General features: G+C 39.5%; 2 long non-coding RNA genes across 2 annotated transcripts; both read left to right on the forward strand.

Annotated features, from left to right (window-relative positions):
• Positions 1–4,720: 4,720 nt before the first annotated feature.
• Positions 4,721–15,343, forward strand: LOC118559152. Its single transcript, XR_004928695.1, has 3 exons — positions 4,721–4,861; positions 14,843–14,996; positions 15,076–15,343. It is a non-coding gene; the product is annotated as an uncharacterized LOC118559152 (long non-coding RNA).
• Positions 11,576–12,046, forward strand: LOC118559153. The gene is made up of 3 exons (XR_004928696.1): positions 11,576–11,639; positions 11,724–11,771; positions 11,975–12,046. It is a non-coding gene; the product is annotated as an uncharacterized LOC118559153 (long non-coding RNA).
• Positions 15,344–18,960: the final 3,617 nt, after the last annotated feature.

The following is an 18,960-nucleotide window of genomic DNA, read 5'->3' on the forward strand; positions in this document are numbered from 1 at the left end:
GAAGGCCCAGCCCCTCAGCATTGTGGAGAATGGGGGAGATCAGGCAACTGGTTCAGGTCCCTCAGCTCTCATATAATTTGCCAACCAGAAAGGTTTGTGTGGAAATTATCTAAAGTAGCAGTTTATTTATCCTATTTATTTCATCTTTAATTTAAATATATTGATTTGCTTTTGGTTTGACTTGGTGTGGTTTTCAGACCATCAAACAAATGTTGGCCAAAAAGTACAAGGAGGAATGGGAACGAGTGAAAATAGAAGTACAGCTAGCTGTGGCAGTGAGTATAACAGCTGACATGTGGACATCTGTAAATATGGAGGCTTACTTGGCTCCTACCTGTCACTACATTAATGAAAATTTAAAGCTATGTACATCTGTGTTGGGTGTGCAATGCTTTCCACAAAGTCACACTGCTGACAATTTGGCCCAAGTAAAAAGGGCCATGATGGAGGACTGGGCCATAACCAATAAAGTAAAGTGTGACTGACGTAGCACCAAACATGATCTCATGTAACAGCTCCAAATTCGGCTCACAGTTTTCACTGCACATACTCTCAAATTATCTTTTAGAAAATCATGTGATCAGATCCTCACTCTTACATCCATGAGACACAAAGCCAGGCACAGTGTCACATACTTCAGATCAAGCTCTACAGCCAAGGAGAAGCTTGCTCAAGTGCAGCAACAGATGGGACCAACCCTGAAACTTATCAATGAGGTGCCAACATGCTGGAACAGCACATATGAAATGCTGGCAAGGCAGTGTCGGTATCTCTGGCCTCTCTAAAAACAGATTGGACTCTGCTTGCAGCTGATGAGTATATCATCATAAGAGAAAGACTTCTTGTGCTTGCTCCTTTCCATCAAGAGTTGTTTGAAGAGAGGCAAGTGTCAGGTCAAACGTCATCCCAGTGATGAAAATGCTCTATATTGCAGTAGAGCGTAATGCCTCAACCGTGCACAGAAAGGCAGCAATACATCTACTGTACATGAACACCTGAAGCGTCGAGCCACAGACACTGTTTCCAATCTGGAGTCATTAAAAGTGTTGACCCTGGGAACACCTCTCGTCATGATATTTTTCTAGGATGAACAAGGACACAGCGCACACACACAGAGTTGGATTTTAAGAGAGTTTATTGTACAAGTGGATGATGAATGACATGAGGAACCAGAGTCTATTACCAGGCGGAGTTGTAGGGTGCAGAAGCTGGCCGGCAGGAGTAGTGCGCAGAGACTGACCAGGAAGTGAGCTTAAGCTGATGACTGGAGACCAGGACGGAACACCGGAGTCGAGAACTTGAGACCAGGATGGAACACAGGAGCCAAGAACTTGAGACCAGGACTGAACCCAGGAGTCTAGAACTTGAGACCAGGACGGAACCCAGGAGCCGAGAACTTGAGACAAGGACGAAGCACAGGAGCCGAGAACTTGAGACCACAGCGGAACGCCGGAGCCGGCGAACCCTTGACTGTGGGCTGAGCTGGAAAGGAGTCTCTGACTGTGACTGAGCTGGAACAGAGTTTCTGGCTGTGACTGAGCTGGAGCAGAGTTTCTGGCTGTGGCTGAGCTGGAGTTGAACCTTTACGAACCGGTGAGCAAGAGCAGACTGAGGTGAGTAGATTTAGTGGTGAGAGCAGGTGGGAACAGTTCGAGGTTAATTGCAGCCTGACAGGTGAAACCAATCAGGCTGCGCTGGGAAGGGAGGGAGGCAGGAAAGCTCAGAATGCAGCCTTCAAGCTGCATCCTGACACCTCTAGACCCTTAGATTTCAATCACTCATGTCTCGCAGTTCCTCCAAGTGCAGTAAGGCCATCAGCAGACTGCGGTCAGAAAATGCATCTGTAATCGGAAACGCCCCAGCCAGGACCATCTTCACAAGAGCTGTCAGCCTCCACTTCAGGCATGTTATTCAGCATTATTTGTTTGTTGTTTATAAATCTTGTACTAAAATGCCAATTTGTTATTTTTAGATAACCTTTGGCAATATCTTGACATCGAAGTGGGAAGGCAGACCAAAAGTGCTACAGCTGATGCTATCCAGGAGGTGCACAGATACTTGGCAGAGGGCAAATATTGCTAGGTCCCAGGATCCTATGATATATTGGGAAAAACCCAAAGACAATCTACTCCAGCCTCATCTGTGCTGTGTGAGCGGGTGTTTTCTACAGCTGGAGAAGTGTTATTAAAAAAGCGTAACAGACTCAATTTCAAAACATTGGAACAACTTATTTTTTTGAAAAAGAAATTATTAAAAAAAGCCGGTCCACAAGCATTCTCACTCACAACATGTTTAATTAGAGGTCATTATGTTATGATATAGGTCCACATTATTTATTGACTGTATTTAAAAATATCAGGTATTTTAAATTTAAATGAAAAAATGAAATGATACAATGCAACATACAATGACTTAAATTGTATTATTGTGTATATTAGGTCATCAATCCAGCAGGTGTCAGTAGTCAGTGACACATCAGCTGTGTCACTGAATATTGACACAGTATCAATACAATTTGGCAACGTGTTGAAAGGCTTCATGACGCCTCATCTACCCATCACCAGAGGTATTCTACTGTATCGTACTGCGGAGGGGCCAGACACATTCTGGAGGAACATAGGTGTAACGTTAATGTTTGGTTCCCTGTTTTAGACTTTTTAGACTACTGTTTAGACAGATATGCAGACCGGAAGTAGTCCTGTGAAATCTGACCCAGGTGATCCTTTTGGAATATAGAATGCTTTCTGGACACTCAGAAGGGAAGTTCCTAGATATACATGGTGGTCCATTTTTTTTTTTTTTTAGGGATTTGTCATGGCTCTAGTGATTTGCTTTTTATGACAGAAGGCTGACCGGAAGAGGGGGAGAGACATGTGGCAAAGGACCACGGGTCGGATTCAAACCCAGGTCAATCATGTCGGGGACAAAAGGCCTCTGTATATGGGTCGCGCTACCCACTGCGCCGCGAGCACACCCAGTGGTCCATTTTCTCACTAAAATTAAGAAACATCGTCCCAGGTGATGAAACTTCTGAACTGTCCTGGCCATGAAGAGACACGTCCTTCAATAAGCTCCCTGTTGGTGATGGTCGGGTGAAGGGGGGAGCCGAGCAGGGCGGGAGAGGGGACTCCCTACTCTCTAAGCTCCATTTTGAGCTGGAGTTCTGGGAGACAGCCGCTTAACGGTTTCTTTTGGAACAGTGTGCATCTATGGAGTTAGTTTCCTGCCGAAACGTTGTACCCAAAAAAATGTGTTGCACACAAATAAAACTTGTTTTACACACAAAAATATATGTTTCACCCAAAAAAACTTGTTTTACAAACTGTCCCCAAACGTTGCACTCAAAATATCATTTATAAGTTTTCCCCAAGTACAAAACGGTCTCTGCTCGCACAAAACAACCTCTGCGTGCACAAACCAGCCTCTGCTCGAGTACGAAACAATCCCACACCATCTGCGGTAAATTTCTGCCAAATGTCACGTGATGCATTAAGAGTTGTTATTGTTGTTCAGACTTCCCGAGAGCAGGGGGTGCACTTGAACTGAAACGCCCCGGTTTGGCTGAGGAAGAAAGACGTAATATCACAGCTAACAGCAACAGCACCACACAGGTAAGTTTAAAAACTTTCCCGGTGAAAAAGTAATAGCTCACTATGCAGATAGACCATGTAAGATTTCAGTTAAAGCCACTGTTTAGTTTTATCTCTGATCTGAAAAATAACGTATTTAAACCATGATATGATCATTAACTCTCGTTTCAGAATTGAATGTCTTTGGAGAGACGTGTGGTGTGCAGAAACTAACACAAACTACAATGTACTGCACTCACGAGAGGACAACAGTTGTCTTGACCTGTCAAACATGTTAAATAACTTCTGTTGTCACTATTTATTTGTCCCAAGACTACAAGCAAGTTTTGACACCATCAGCACTGGCTGGGATAACCATTCATTCAGAACTGAAGGGAATCTAACACTCACAGTTATGGTAGATGGGAAGCATCCAATATGCTGTGGTAGAACCAGAAATCACAGAGGTAAAATTGATTTTTTTGTGCTTGCTATTATAGTTTCTCACATTAATGCGTATATTTCAAACCAGAAAGGAATTTATCTGATAATTTATCTAATCACTCCAATACAACAAAACATTAAGTACATCAGAGAGGTGGCATTAAAACTGTTTTTTTTTAATGTGTTTATTATGGTCCTTCAAAATAATTAATGGATTTTTTTAGTCTTTCTTTTTAATCCTAAACTCCATGAATTAAATTATATTCAGTAAATTGTAGCAACAGATGTATGGCCGCTTTTTAATTCTCTATATATCTCTTATCTTTCTTGCAGGGACTCTTGCTGCCTCATATTGACTGGGATGACAGTGGACTGCTTGATGACCCACACTGTGGGCAGGCGGGGATTCAGGCGGGGGCGCAGGGGGCGGGCACCCCCCACCAAAAGTATTTTTTAAAGAGCCCGAAATTTTAAACATCCTTCATAGAATTAAGATTAATAGCCAGTACCTGTCATTTAGAATGCACATTGACGCCGGTGCGGCATAAATTGTCGTCGCAATCACCGATACTGAGAAGGACCTCGCTGCAGCCTGCGGAAAGGGGGCGGGGACAGACCACTGTCAGTCCCATACCTTATATGGAAATGGGACCATTGCACTCCGGAAATGAAGGGGGCGCTACTTTCATAATCACTAGTACCTTAAAGAAGCCTAAACAAAACAAAAGAAGAAAACGAAGAAGAAGAAGCGGGGTTGGGAGGTCGACGAAAGAGGTTTGAGATGTTCATGGTGTACTTGGATGTTAGGCGCAAGATCCACAATGCAAAACCCACAAAGTCAGCAAAAGGTATTTTTACCCTCATAAAACTTTTTTTCACATAGGTTTTATAGGTTGAAAATATAATGAACAGTTGTAAACTAGTGAAATTCGTAATTCATACAGGGAAGGCTAATTTTATCATGTAGCTTGGCTAATTATTTCCCTCCAGCACACCATGTGACAAAAATAGAAACGTAGATAACATGTATAATTGAGAAATGTATTTTATGCTAAAACTTTGTTTAATTTTTTCATTGTACAGATACATATATCTATTTGCAACATTCAGAACGGAGAGAAGATTCTTCCGCATTTCACGAAGGATAAATATAGCTGTCCCCTTTGCCCATACAGTGCCGATGAGTCATACAAGGTACAGAACCATATATCAAAAACTGCTATGGTTCAACATAAAGGTGGGTAAAACTACACTTCAAAAATATAAAATATTTTTTACATACTTACCAGTTTCTAGTGTTTTTCATTAATTTTAAAGGTTAGTCTTTTTTAAAATGTGTTTTTGTACAACAATGTTGCATTTCTGGAAAGTCTAATATTTTTTTAGAAACTACCAGCTGCCATCATAGGTGGGTGTAGTACCCAGATGTCAAACTCTATTGACGAGTAGCACTACTTCAATATATTTTTAGTAAGTAAGAGTAACAAAGTATTTGGTGAAATGGCTATTATTAAGTACTGATTATAATGTGCAATGTAATATTACCCATTTATTTCAGCAGACATGAATAAAAATGAAGTTATGTCCACTGTTACGTTTTTGAAAACCAAAAATTAAGAATATTAACATAAGACAACTAATTGAAGTTATAAGAAACCTAACATAAACAACATTTATCTGTGTATCGTGTTTTATTTTTTTATGGATTAAATTGTTCTTCATTCAGTTAAGTTACTCGCATTAGGTTGCGTATCAACAAAATTTAGTCAAGAGTATAACTTATGGAAAAATAGTTCTAATTTTTATTTATTGTTTTGTCTAAAGTTACAGAGTAATTGAGTAAATATAATTAGTTAAGACCTGCCCTTGGCTTTTTGCGCAATATCACATTTACAATTTCAATATTTTTTTTCGAGAATATATATTTGTTATCTGGAAGTCATTGTGACTTCTAAAATTAATTAGGTCCTACAAAACATTCAGTAATGGTAATTAATCTTCAGTGATTAATTTCAAACCTCTCCTTTTTCCTTCCAACCATTTCTGTATCTCCTGATACGTAATAAGTTTTTTATTTTATGTTAGTAGCTATTACGCTGTGTCCTTGCTCTATTTTGAGTGGGAATGAACCACCTCTTGTTTAAACATATCTGCAATGTATATAGATGTTGTTTTTTTAATTTTATTAATTTCTTTTTGTTCCTGCAAAATTCCATATATTCAGGTGTGGCCTACCCTGTAGAGAAACATCTCACTTTCATTGCCCGTACTGTTTTTTAACTATTGACAGAAGGGACAGGTTTGTTAATCACTTGGTTAACCACACAATGACTTTCAAAATGGTGTCCAGCTGTGCATCAGCCCAGCCACCTGTCCAGCCAGCAGCCAACAACACCCAGGCAACACAGGCAACTGTCCAGCCAGCAGCCACTAATATCCAGGCAACACAGGCACCTGTCCAGCCAGCAGCCAACAACACCCAGGCAACACAGGCAACTGTCCAGCCAGCAGCCAACAACACCCAGGCAACACAGGCAACTGTCCAGCCAGCAGCCACTAATATCCAGGCAACACAGGCACCTGTCCAGCCAGCAGCCAACAACACCCAGGCAACACAGGCAACTGTCCAGCCAGCAGCCAACAACACCCAGGCAACACAGGCAACTGTCCAGCCAGCAGCCAACAACACCCAGGCAACTGTCCAGCCAGCAGCCAACAACACCCAGGCAACACAGGCAACTGTCCAGCCAGCAGCCAACAACACCCAGGCAACACAGGCAACTGTCCAGCCAGCAGCCAACAACACCCAGGCAACACAGGCAACTGTCCAGCCAGCAGCCAACAACACCCAGGCAACACAGGCAACTGTCCGCCCTAAAGACATGATTACGTGTGAAATGTGCAATCTGCGCCTGAGAAAAAAGAATCTTCGTATTCATTTGAAAAGAAAACACCAGGAAAATGTGGAGCAGATTTCACAAAATCATAATTTAAGGAGTCAGTGTGTGGATGCCAAAAAAGGTGTTTTTGCAGTTGAGAAATCGTTTTACGGTCCATCAAAACCCATACATGTAATAAAAAACACCTGGTCACAATTTCACAGATCAGAATGTGAGCTTGACAAGTGTAATGTGAATGGACAGTTTGCCAAGCGAAGTGGGATTTTGCCTTTTGAATGCGAACACATTCAGTCATTACGCTTTTGTCCACGCATCACAGACTCAGAAGAACCTCTATCTGAAACTACCCTCAACATCATGGTAGACAACTTATGGTTCAGTCTTCAAAGAAAAAAAGAACTTTTAAAAAATCAGCAGGAGGCCCTATCAAATAATACTCCGTTTTCAGTTCTTCTTTTTGGCATTGGGACAGACACAACTTTTCACGTGTCTGTCTTTGAACCTAAAATGGCGTTTTTCAGCAGACTCGGTAGGGTGATTGTCACTTATGACAAAGGAAAAAATACCTGCCATTGTGCATGTACAGAGGGCAAAAGGCCCTGTAAGCATAAGGCTACAGCAAAGTGGCATCTCTTTGAAAAAATGCCAGACATGTTCAAAGCGCCAATGAATTCAGAGGAGGACATGTGTGAGACAACAGTATCAGAATGTCAGGAGGAAAGTAGTTCCATTACTGATGAAGCAGCAGAGAGGATAATCAAGTACTTGATTTACCAAAAGAAAATACCAGCTGATCTTCCTGACAGTCTTATCACCAGCAGTAGAGATGCCAAGGCTCTCAATGGGTTCCCCAAACATCTGATCCCATCAGAGACCGAATGTACAGAATGTGGACAGCACGCCAGTCTTGGTGACCCCCAGTTAGTATCTTCCACTGCTAAAATATTGACTATCACAGGAGTAGTTAAAGGTTTGTTATTTACTCTACTCCACTCTGATTACAAGTGTACTGATTTATTTTTATTTTCCTAAGAATAATATCCATATTTTTGTTCCATCATGTCAACATAAGATCTTAATGATAACCTTTTAATATTCTTGTAGGTATAGGAAGACCTGCCCCAACTGTTCCATGGTTTACCGGTATCAAGACTGGAAAGATGGTATCCACAACTTCAACGATCACTTGCTGCTGTCCATACATTTGTGTCTGGTACTGAGGAATGCATTGCAGGTTAGTTGTAGTTTTCAATTATTTGTGAAGAATGTGAATATGATTTTATTTTATTTATTTTTTCCCAGTGTCCTGTCTAGCAATGTGGCCATAAGAATTGATGTCTTAATGTCAAATAGAGCTCGACAGATTTTGCTTTCACAAGTGGAGCAATCAGCTTTCGCTATAATGCTCCGCTTGATTTATGCATGTAAATAGCTTTATTGTGATTCATGCGGGAGGTAATCAAATTATGTGGATAATGGGAAAGTAGAGGAGTAAAGGAAGAACAAGAAGAGAAAAAAAGAAGAGGTAAAAGAAAGAGGAGATAAAAGGGATAGAATGATAAAACGTCTTCCGTCTCCTTCATCACCATTAAAGACAGATGTAAAAAGAACAGCACAACCAACAGATATAGTAACACACAATGAAGTAACACATTGATACCATTGGTACATTTTATGTATTATTATTTAATCTGGCATGTATAATGTGATAGCTGAGAGAAAAAAATACAGAAATGAATAAATAAATATTAATTATAATATTCACTATATAAATATAGTGAATATTATTTTTAAGGTATTAATGTCCTGTTCATCAGATTCGGGCTCATGCTTTCGTTTATGGGCAGCATTTATTCGCTTCTTGTCGGTAGATCGGCGATAACAGGTCGGGTGGTAGCCAATGTGGCTTGGTATATCATCAAATTCAAAGGAGAAAGGGGGAAGCGAGTTATCGGCAATCGTCCGTTCATTACCGGCTAAATCAGCCCAAACACGACAAAATGTACGAAAAGTTTCCCACCTTGTTCGAGTAAATGCTTCTGTGTATTATTTTTAGCACATTACAACAAATGGTAAAAGACACATTTGTGAACTTTGCATTTAAATGTATTACTGTGATTTTTGTAAATGTCCCCTTAATTATTTCCGTAGACTCACACTGCTGTAAGTCGCATAATCGAAATGATCGAATACACAGAAGGAGAGAACTTTCCTTACAAGGATCGGATCCTGCAGGCATATCTGTCATTTGAAGGTCTAAGTGACCATGACTACCAATACTCATGCATTTCATGCGGGTATCATCCTGCAGTTGTTGTCATGGATCTCCATAAGAAAGGTGTTTTCAGTATGCCAGGTAGGTCTTTAGGTTTAAAACCTGCATGGATGAAAATACTGTTATTCAAAATGTTTGACTCATCTGAAACGAACATTTAAAAATGGAATAAAGTGTTTTTTTTACTTTATTTTTAAAGTTAGTGAAATACCAAATCCACCTCAACACTATAATGGCGAAGTGAATGCACGCTCTTTTTGGGAAGCAGTTACTATGGAAGTGATTAGCCGTGGATTTTATCCACGTAAGTCTGGTGTCTATTCAACAGAGAAATTGGAAAAATTTTGTGCATCAAGTTATTCGTGCATTAATGTGCCTCAAAAACTGTACTTGCCTGTCCCCATTGCATTTCTCAGCTGGCTGCAACAATCCTTTTGTTGTAAAGCCTACTTATCACAACTGGTCCCCCTGGATTGGACCACAGACAAGACGATCTGACATTTTAATAAACACAGAGAGTGAAAAAGTCCACTTGCCTGATTCCAATAGTGATGTAGACCAGTTTCTCACAGAAGAGCGACTTGCAGATGAGGTTCTCAATCTCAAGGTAGTCTCTTATTTATTTTTAAAAATTTCTGATTGTGTTGGTCTTTCAGGAGGGTTAAATAATATTACAAATAACTCACATTTTGTGTTATTTTAAAGCGACCTGAGATCAGGAGACTCTGCAATCAATGTGGAATTGACAGCAGAGGTTCTAAGATGGATCTTGTGCTCCGTCTGCGGGAGAAAATGTCTTCTAGAGCCACATATAACAAGGTCTTTGATAAAGTGTGGGGTGCTTCTGGTAAGTGTGTGACAGCAACGTCTAACAGAAAATGTTAAATTTGTTACCATTTTACCCATACTAAGTACTGTAGCTGTATGAGCTGAGAAATTTTAAATGACAAAAAACAGCCATGCCTTCTTTATCTGCTATTATGAACTTAGAACACATTGTCATACCAATGTCAATGCTTTTGTTAAGCTTAATTTAGTATACAACAACAAGGAGCCAGATAAGGTAATAATGCTGTACAAGTAAGGATATGATTTGTTGTTTCAGGTGGGTGGGCTGTAATCACTTGTCCCTGTGGTGTTATTTATTCTGTAAAGTTTAACCTGAGAGCGGAAAGCCCTAGAGACTTTGCAGACCTACTTTTATCCTGGAAGTATTTCCCAAACATTACAGTTTGTGACTACCCCAGGGGATTAGTAAGTCATCTAAAGAAGAGGTGCCCTAAGGATACACCATTTACCATGCACGAAGGCAGATTGGTTGAGCCCACACCTGAAAACATAAGACACGCTACTGACAAAAACCTTGCTGTAAACTTGCCCTGGTTGAAACACAAGAAAGAACCTGAAGACAAGGGAGGACATCCTGTTACTGGCTCATTAGAGCATTATTGTCTCAGTGATGTTTTCCACCAAGGCAATAGCAAGGACGACAAGGATGTCTTGCGGCGGATTGAGATGGTTCCAGAACTTGCAGGAAGATTAAACAGTCAGTGTGCAGAGCAACTATTTGCAGGCATGAGGAAGAACAACTATTTCCTCAATATGCTCACCCATCCACACATATCTTTCTGCAAAGAAACATCCTCCACCATTTTAATCTTCAGAAGAACACAAAAACCAAACAAGACATTCTAAAAGTTGCTGGGCCACATGCAACATTGGTCCTAGACCAAAATGGATGCATTATAATGGGTAAGACTCAACTTCAGTGTTATTGTTGTGGTAGTCTCTGAAATTAAAGCACAATATATATATAATAATGTAGGATTGTTTCTGTTCATAAAGGATGTGAGAAAAAACAACAACGTGCTTGCAGCTTGGAAGCCAGCGTTGTTCAAACTGACCAATGTCCTCTTGCTGGCTCTTTGACAAGCTTAAAAGCAACTGAAGCAAATAGATCCACCTGGAGTCAACAGCCTAATACCACAGAAATGACTTTGGTAAATGTTTATATCAATTGTGCTTTGAGTTTGTCTTTTTAATATGTATTTCTGTGTTTTTCTTTTGTTATAATTGTCAATACTTTACTTGTAGTTATGACATGGTCATGTGTTTCAATATTTGTTTTTAACAAATAACACTGCACAACAGTGTTCCCAATAGTTTTCTATTGGAGAAATCAGTCATGAAGTAAAAATTTAAATTTCCTCAAACAAGCAGTATAAACACATTGTAGGTTGTGCATATCAGTACACATACTTGAGGAATGCATAATATTCTTAAAAATGAAGCTAATACAAATGTATTTGTCTTACATGTTTCTTTCCTAAGCTTGCTCAAGTATTAGACCAAACCAGAGATCCAGGTGAATATGTTGCTTGCGTTAATGGGCAGGTCCTCACTAGAGGAGATATGTTCACTCTTGGGTTATCACAAGACATCAATGGGCTGGTGAGTTTAAATATATTTTAAGCCATATGAATGTCAATGTTTTTTTATATGTTATGAAAATATTATTTCTACAATTCTTCAAAGATGTTGAACTCCTGTTTGAAAGCTGTTGAAAGAATGTGCAGCGACAAGGTCTGTAAATTTATGGAATCTACATTTGTTCCATGATATTAGAAAGCTTAGTGTCATTTAAATACTGAAAGAGTAAATCTCATAAAAGTGGAAATGGCAAATAATGTCAGGCACATCTTAGGATGTGAATTAAACAGATGACAAAAAGTATCCATTTCCTATGAACCTCTTGATTGTCCCTTTTTTTTGTATTATTTCTCTAGGGTGTCAAGGTTTTTGCAGGAAACAGTCATGTAGTACAAACCTGGTTTCCACCTCTTTCCCTTGACCCAGCCCTACACCTCCCAGTACATATTTTTGATAAATTTATCTTCAGCTTTGGATGTCACATTCACAACAATATATTAATTTTGTGATTTAATTGGAAGCCGCAGGCACAAGATCTGGACTGGGTACTGATTCCTGTGTGGCGTCCTGGACATTGGACACTATGTGTTAGTAAAATACTTAATTGATATTGACCTTCATATCTAACATATTTCTTGGCACTTGTCTAAGTCATGTATTACTTGCAGTACTGCTCACCATCAGTGTCACAAATTTTTTTTCAGATTCTGAAGCCTAAGCATAGGGAGATTTTCTTCCTTGATTCTATCAGTGGCAAAGGCTTCACAGATGAAAACCACATCATAAGATTAAGGTTTCATAGGGATAAGTTTAAAAGTGGCATGTGTTCAGTATGTTCCGTTGTTCCACGGCAGCAAAGGTTCAGCATTAATCTTCATATTTATGTAACAGTAAATATCAAAATAGAATTTGTGAATGTTTTAATGCCTGAAATCCAAGAAGACATACATTTTCTAAGCAGTGTTGTTTCTTTGTAAACAAGACATGGGTTAAAGCTGGACTATCAAGAGACCGTTCTGTCTCACATCTTTCTTGCTTTCTCATATATGTGTATAATTTTTATGTTGTTAAATATGCCCTTGCTAATTTTTAACTTAAAAACTTTGTATCATCAGAGAAGTCTGTCTTCAGAGGTCATCTGGACTATGGACAGAATTTGTTGGAAATGATGTTAAGGTGAGATGTTATGATGGGATACTTATGAATGCTCTTTCTATAGAGCTACAATACTGCTTATTTCCAACCATTCCTGCTTTAAACGTTTATAATCAATACTGTGGGTAAGGCTTTTGTCCGTTAGCTCAATTTGATTGTTATAGTAATGACACATTCATTTTCTTCCCCTTTCTTGAATTTTCTCTTAAACACCACAGGGATTGCCTAAACAAGGACTGTCCAACAACTGTGGAATGTTTGTAGTGATGGTAACATCCGCTTCCACCCACCATATTGTTGTGTGGTTTGTATAGATGTAATAATCACATTTTTCTCAACAGTATGCACTGTACTTTGTGATGGGAGCATCTTTTGATTTCAGCGAGGTAAGGAAACAGATGACTTTATGCTTTCTGTTGGAGATTTCATTAAATGTGAACCTGTGATGTACACAGAATGATATGATGACAATACGAAGATGGTGGACTCTCACTCTCTTGAGAAACTTCCCTGTGAAGTAAGAAAAGTAATGGTGCACTGTACCAAATCATGTTACACATATGTCAGTTTTTTTAAAGAAAACCTTCAATGTGTCCTTTAAAAAGGTCCAGAGAAGAACTGCAAAGGGAGAGAAAGAGAAGAAAAGTTGATGAGAGGACAAATTGTGAGGTAAGCTTAGCTAAATTTCATCACTTTGTAATTCGGAATCATGTAATTTGTATTATGTCAATTTACAGTGCACTTTTGTTTTATGCTTAATTTTTCAGGATAGAAGAATTATCTAAATTAGCACAATTAGCTAAAGCAGATCCTTTAGCTATCAGGCTCCTCTCCTGTGGAACCAACTCCCAGTTTTGGTCCGTGAGGCAGACACCCTGTCTACTTTTAAGACTAATCTTAAAACTTTCCTTTTTGACAAAGCTTCTAGTCAGAGTGGATCATGTTACCCTGAGCTACCTTTATAGTTTTACTGCTATAGGCTTAGGCTACTGGAGGACATCAGAATCTAATTTTCTCACTCTATAGAGTTCTACTGTTCTCCAGTTTTGCATTGTTTGTCATCATTTCAGCTTTTAACTTTTTGTACTCTGTCTTTTTTCTTCATAGTAGGTACACCTGGTGTGGCGTTCTGTTAGCTGTGACATCATCCAGAGAAGACAGATCATCACTATTACCATCTAATTTAGAACAGATTACTGGATCAATGAGAGCTTCTGTGCTTGTTTGTCTGTCTTGTTGTGTCTCTGCTCTGTCTTCTGTAACTCCCAGTTGATTGAGGCAGATGACCGTTCATACTGAGCCCGGTTCTGGTTCTGGTTCTGCTGGAGGTTTTCCTTCCTGTTAATGGGGAGTTTTTCTTTCCACTGTCGCTTCATGCTTGCTCAGTATGAGGGATTGCTGCAAAGCCATGTACAATGCAGACGACTCTCCCTGTGGCTCTACGCTTCTCCAGGAGTGAATGCTGCTTGTCGGGACTTTGAAGCAATCAACTGGTTCCCTTATATAGGACATTTTTTATCAATGTGTATAATATGATTGAATTTGATTTTGTAAAGTGCCTTGACATGACATGTTTCATGAATTGGCGTTATATAAATAAAATTGAATTGAATTGAACAATGAAAAGGGTTGAAGCAATTTTGATGTTATTTGAGCTTTCATTTGTCTTTCACTCAGAAAATATCTGTATTTTTACAGACTCTGTGTGCTGATGACCACAACTATGCCAAAGCAACCGAGGCACAAATTGAGGTTAATTTTTAAAATTTACACATAACTAGTAATTTTCATTTGTATATTTTTATGTGCAAATGACACTAAACCCTAATTGATTTAAAAAAAAACAAAGCTATTATTTGGACAGCATTTTTATACCATTGGAGATGGAAAGGATAAGATACTGAGAGATATTAAGTGTTAATTATTGTTTAATGCTCTTTACCGTGCAGGTACAAAGGATACCGCCAATCTTACATGTAAGATTCATTCATAATCATATGTGTCATAGCCATTATTTTTGTATGACAGTCCTGCAATGCACCTTTTTCTTGTTTTTCTTTTTTTTTCAGATGCCTTGGGGTGTACTTGAAGCTGTTCTCCAGGAGGTGGTACTTGCACAGGGAGACTCAGCTTACCTCACCTTAGCATTGACCTGCAAGTACTTTAAAGATATTGTGTCTGACCCAGTTTTCAGGAAGAAAACACACTTTGCTTGGCTGGATGGTAAGGACCTTTGTCTTTTTTCCACTTAAAACATGTAAAATTATATTTTAACTACATGAAATTATTTTTTCATTGATAGGTGAGATCAACTGGGCAAAATTTTCACAGTCATTTAAGGCAGAAAACCGAATTCCTTTGGCGGTTGTAATGTGTTTGTCCTGCAACCAGCAATACAAAGACTGTGTGGGCTTCACTGGCAATGGAAGACGAGGGGAGTACCCTCGTTATTACTGTGATGCCATACCCGGACGCTGCCCTGAATGTCAATAATGAATGCATCAGTTGTTTTCCAGCCTTTCACATATTTCTGTTGTCACACATTGTTCGTTTTTTTTTTTTTTTTTTTTTTTGTGTGTGTGACATGCCATTTTAAAAAATTTCTGATGAAGCACATTTTTGCCTTTTAACTTGTGCAGTCATTCGTTTTGAGTTATTTCAATATTGTGTAAATTTTTGAATGTTCTTTTTGTTGTAGCTCATTCATTCATTTAGTTTTCATAGAAATATTGTCGGTTCCAGAGAAAGTTACATTGTGGCTGTAGCAAGTGGGCCTATGCTGCTACCTCCGTTTGGCTGACGTCACTTCCTGTTTGCGGTAAGGCGTATTGTATCACTTCCTGTTTTCACTGCGTGAGCAACGGTTTGTTGCTCCAGATTCTCTCGCTTTTATCTTTAATCTCTTTGCTTTAACATCTGTTTCTAACACATAAGCACTTTTAAAACATTTTCTGTTGCTGCACATCACGCTTGGGAACTCCTCGTGTTTCACGGTTTGCTCTCTTGGCGTGGTAGAAGGGCGCTAGCCTAGCTTTAGCCTAGCCTAGCTTTAGCTTCACAATGGCTTCCTCTCCTACTATTACTTCAGCTTCTCCGTCTCTGACTAAGTCTCCCCTTATCTCCTGCTCTCTGTGTCAGATGTTTAGCTATTCCTCTGCCTCCTTTAGTGATAATGGTACTTGTAATAAATGTAGTGTTTTTGTAGCTTTGGAGGCGAGGGTGTCAGAATTAGAGTCCCGGCTCCGTGCTATGGAAAGACCAGCTGATAGCCGCCCCTCTGCTAGCGCGGAGCCACATAGACCTAGCGTTAGTTCACTTAGTGGTCCTCCAGAAGCACCAGAGCAACCGGGTAAGCAGGATGGCTGGGTGACAGTTTGTAGGAAGCATAGCTCTAGATTTCAGCCCCCAGTTCACCACCAATCCGTCTGCGTTTCAAACAAATTTTCCCCACTCTGCGACACACCCGCTGAGAAGCCGACCCTGATTATTGGGAGCTCAATAGTCAGAAACGTGGCACTAGAGACACCAGGGACCATAGTTAAATGCCTGCCAGGGGCCAGAACGGGCGACATAGAATCTTACCTAAAACTGCTGGCTAAGGATAAGCTTAAATACAGTAAGATTGTTATTCACGCTGGCGGTAATGACACCCGATCACGCCGATCGGAGGTCACTAAAGTTGGTGTTGCTTCGGTGTGTGAGTTTGCTAAAGCAATGTCGGACTCCGTAATTTTCTCTGGTCCCCTGCCTGATTTGACCAGTGATGAACATGTTTAGCCGCATGTCATCATTCAACCGCTGGTTGTCTAGGTGGTGTCCTGAAAACGACGTGGGCTACATTGATAACTGGAGAACTTTCTGGGGAAAACCTGGTCTGATCCGGAGAGGCGGCATCCATCCTACTTTGGATGGTGCAGCTCTTCTTTCTAGAAATCTGGCCGGATTTATTAGTCCTCCTAAATGCTGACAACCCAGGGTCCAGACCAGGAAGCAGAGCCGTAGTTTAACACACCTCTCTGCAGCTTCTGTACTGTTACCCATCCATTATCCTATTGAGACGGTGTCTTTCCCACGGCCAAAACTTAACAGATCAAAAACTTATCTAAAAGGAACAAATCATAAAAACCTAATAAAAATCAATACGGTTCACCTTGAACCTAAAAATAAAACAATTAAATGTGGTCTATTAAATATAAGGTCTCTCCCTCCAAAGACTTTGTTAGTTAACGAATTGATTTCTGATAAACAGATTGATTTGTTTTGTCTCACAGAAACCTGGCTACAAGAGGACTACGTTAGTATAAATGAGTCAACTCCCTCCAATTATTCAAATTTCCACATTCCCAGATCTGTGGGAAGAGGAGGAGGAGTGGCAACCATCTTTCAGTCTGATTTATTAATTAGTCCCAGGCCAATTAATAACTACAGTTCTTTTGAACATTTAACCCTCAGTTTCCCTCATCCAAACTGCAAAGCAATAAAACCTCTTCTGTTTGTTGTTTTGTATCGTCCACCAGGCCCTTACACTTAGTTTTTGGATGAGTTGTCAGATTTCTTATCTGATTTGGTGTTAAATACTGATAAGGCTATTATAGTGGGTGATTTTAACATCCATGTTGACACAGAATGTGATAACCTTAGTGTAGCCATTAAAACTATCCTAGATTCAATTGGTTTTGCTCAAAATGTGCATAAACTTGGCTTCATACTTAAGACCTTGTGCTGACATATGGCATTGATTGTGAAGAATTAACAGTATTTCCTCACAACCCTGTCCTATCTGATAATTTTTTAATAACATTTGAGTTTAATCTAACTGAGTTCTCCACCCCCAAAAGAGGGTTCCATTATAGTAGATCTTTATCGAATAATGCTGTATCAAAACTTAAAGAGTCTGTCCCCTTTTTAATATCCTCCGTATTGCAGAAATGCCCTGTAGATGGCAGCAATGTTGTTTCTTCCAATTCACAAATAGATGTCTTTGTAAACGGTATGACTTTGTCATTGCGTTCTGCATTAGACAATGTAGCTCCCTTGAAAAAGAAGGTGATTATTCACAGGAAGCTGGCTCCTTGGTTTAATTCAGAGCTGCGTTCCTTGAAGCACAATCTTAGGAAATTGGAGAGAAAATGGCGCTCTACACACCAAGAGGAATCCTACCTAATCTGGAAGAACAGTCTATTGTTGTATAACAAGACCCTTCGCAGAGTAAGAGCAGCATATTTTTCATCATTAATTGAGGAGAATAAGAATAATCCTAGATTTCTCTTCAGTACAGTTGCCAAACTTACCCAGAGCCACAGCTCTGTTGATCCATCCATTCCCTTAGCTCTTAGCAGTAATGATTTTATGGGATTCTTCATAAATAAAATTGATTCCATTAAAAATAAAATAATTGGCATCCTCCCAAACATGATTACCTCGTCCTCAGTAAGTGAGGCAGCATTGGAGGAATCCTTAGAACCTGCGCAGTGTCTGAACTGTTTAAAAGCAGTAGAGCTTTCTGAGCTATCTAAAATTTTAGCATCATCTAAACCTTCTACCTGTATGTTAGACCCAATCCCAACCAAGTTGTTTAAGGAGGTATTCCCTCTGATCAGTGGTCCTATTTTAGACATGATTAATCTATCCTTGGTAAATGGATATGTACCACAGGCTTTTAAAGTAGCTGTTATTAAACCTTTACTTAAGAAACCATCTCTTGATCAAGATGAGTCAGTAAATTACAGACCTATATCAAATCTTCTTTTCTTATCTAAAATTCTTGAGAAAGTAGTTGCTAATCAACTATGTGAACATTTACAAAGTAATGACCTACTTGAGGAGTTTCAGTCAGGCTTCAGAGCTCATCATAGCACTGAAACAGCTCTGGTGAAGGTCACCAATGATATTCTCATGGCCTCAGATAATGGACTTGTGTCTATACTTGTCCTGTTAGATCTCAGTGCTGCATTTGATACAGTTGATCACAATATTCTCCTACAAAGACTTGAGCATACTGTAGGGATTAAGGGAAAAGCATTAGGCTGGTTTAAATCTTATCTGTCGGACAGATTCCAGTTTGTTCATGTTAATAAATCTTCCTCAAACTCTAGGGTCACTTGTGGAGTACCACAGGGTTCAGTCCTTGGACCAATTGTATTTACTATATATATGCTTCCGATTGGCAAAATTATCAGACAGCATG

The sequence above is a fragment of the Fundulus heteroclitus genome, unplaced genomic scaffold (genome assembly GCF_011125445.2).
Source record: "Fundulus heteroclitus isolate FHET01 unplaced genomic scaffold, MU-UCD_Fhet_4.1 scaffold_241, whole genome shotgun sequence".
Lineage (NCBI taxonomy): Eukaryota > Metazoa > Chordata > Actinopteri > Cyprinodontiformes > Fundulidae > Fundulus > Fundulus heteroclitus.